The 2,056-nt window shown below is 39.5% G+C and overlaps 1 long non-coding RNA gene across 1 annotated transcript; it reads right to left on the reverse strand.

Annotated features, from left to right (window-relative positions):
• Nucleotides 1-360: 360 nt before the first annotated feature.
• Nucleotides 361-1,769, reverse strand: LOC147734781 (uncharacterized). Its single transcript, XR_015307607.1, has 3 exons — nucleotides 1,600-1,769; nucleotides 891-941; nucleotides 361-657 (listed from the first exon to the last, which is right to left on the reverse strand). It is a non-coding gene; the product is annotated as an uncharacterized LOC147734781 (long non-coding RNA).
• Between the last annotated feature and the right edge of the window lie 287 nt (nucleotides 1,770-2,056).

Raw genomic sequence — 2,056 nt, forward strand, 5'->3', positions numbered from 1 at the left:
CCAAAAACAATACTTCCATAAATCCGTGCCCAATTATAACATCAATATTCTCCTACTCAGGAAAGATTATTTTTTAAACTCTACTGTGAGATGGGGGCACTGTACAAAATAAATCTTAGATCCCTTTTGGCTCGCTTTGTGCTGTAGCAATACCACATGCATACAAAAGTAGTGGCTTCAGCAATGTTATACTTTGCATTCAGAGAAGATTAACAACTTGTGCAGCTACTCCCATACTCCTGACTCACTGGGACTTGCCTTACTTTGAGCTACAGAGCATTATATGAAGCGGTTTAATGTGGTGACCAGTAGCAAAAGACTGAAAAAAGTAGGTTAAATGAAAAAGCATCAATGGGGGTTGTGTTAACATGTAATTTTATTGATATAAAACACACCTTTGGCCCCACAGGAGCCAGGATACTGAACAAGAGAACATAGAGAAAGTCCAGGACACTGTTCAAGAGGGGAAGAAATGCCAGAATACTACAAAAAGAACAAAAAGGCTTAATGAAAGGCAGCAACTTCAATGTTTATTTTTAGATTGAGTTTTCTTTAGTCCTCTTCCAGTATTGCAAATCTTTATAGCCAGCTTCCTTCTAATAGTGCTGTTGTCCAGTGATCGCCAGCCTTCATCCCAGCACATAGACTTCATAGAGTCTGGAGGAAAAAGAAATAAACATACATCAGAATCATGTTAACACCACTATTTTAGGTTTTTAATAGGACTGGGCTGCCTTTAAAATGTTCCAATCCTTTTATTTCATATAGTGTGCCCAATGAGATATGGTTACAGGGGTTCATAAGTTTAACATTAAGGTTACTTGGTCAAAGAGGTAATGGGGAGAGCAAGGCATTGATTAAGAGGTAGACAGGAGGTAAAGAAGACTCACCTGTCCAAGTGAAGAAACCGCCGCTGTTGCTCAGACGCTGTCACGCTTCCTCTGCAAACAGAAAACAATCAATACCAGATTTCAATTACAAAACCATCATGGAGGCAGCCATGTTGAGCCTGAACTCTACTTACAGTATTCTTATTTGGAAAACAGTCTAAAAAATTACCATACTAACCAGAAATCCAAATAGGAGCTTACAACCAAATGCTAGGAACAGGGCACCCGATCTAATTATTGGTAGAGCGGCAATTAAATTCCAACTTAAGGCTATGCACCAGATTTGCATGCCATTTGTAGAGCAAATTCTCATTGAGTTACGACCCCTCCCCAATTGCTCTTTTGCAGACAGCTGTTAGTTAAGAGAAGAGTCCTTGTACAATAATATGATCTAGGACCACATATGCAAACATTGGGCCCAATTCACAGAACTAACTAAAGACAAAATCCTAAACTTATTACCATTTTGGTATTCACAGAAGGCACTTACTCATTTCGGTATTCACAGAAGTTAGGACTCCTAACTTTAGGACTCATAAATGCCTTCTGTGAATTCCGAATGGTGGGGGGGACGGCTTTCTAATGCAAAGCAGAAGGGGAATCGAAATGGGCAGAAGCAGCGAATGAAGAAAAGCATCAATAAAAAAACATACAAAAGTTCTTACACAAAGGCTATAAGGAAGGCAAGCCCTAGTACACTGTACTTTACCAGTGCTCCTGAGTTTTCATAGGAAGTGAAGCATCGGCAGTGGGAACACGACAGGAGGCAGCAAAGAAGTTCAACGCTGGAATAAACCAATTGTAGGCAGGAATAAAGCGGTTGTATTGATTACAGAAGGTCTTGCTTGCAGCAACGCTTGCGAGCTGCCAAAGCTCAACCTAAAAATGCATATTTGTTAACCATACGGAATAAAAACAAACACTTTAGAAAAACATATACAAATGATTTACATTATGTAGAAATATATTGCAAGATTTCCCAAAACCATCAACGATAACCATTGAGTCAATTTTGCTTGGGTTTGTCACAGCAGGTAAATAGAGGAAGTATGCAAAATGGGGAGATGAATGGTAAGGGTATGTGAAGCACAGAAAGGGAGAAAAGGTGAGGCTAAAGAAGACCGGATGTATTAAAAAGGACTACAGGCAGAAAAGTCAGAGCTGAG

Source organism: Lissotriton vulgaris, chromosome 1_2, assembly GCF_964263255.1.
Source record: "Lissotriton vulgaris chromosome 1_2, aLisVul1.2, whole genome shotgun sequence".
Lineage (NCBI taxonomy): Eukaryota > Metazoa > Chordata > Amphibia > Caudata > Salamandridae > Lissotriton > Lissotriton vulgaris.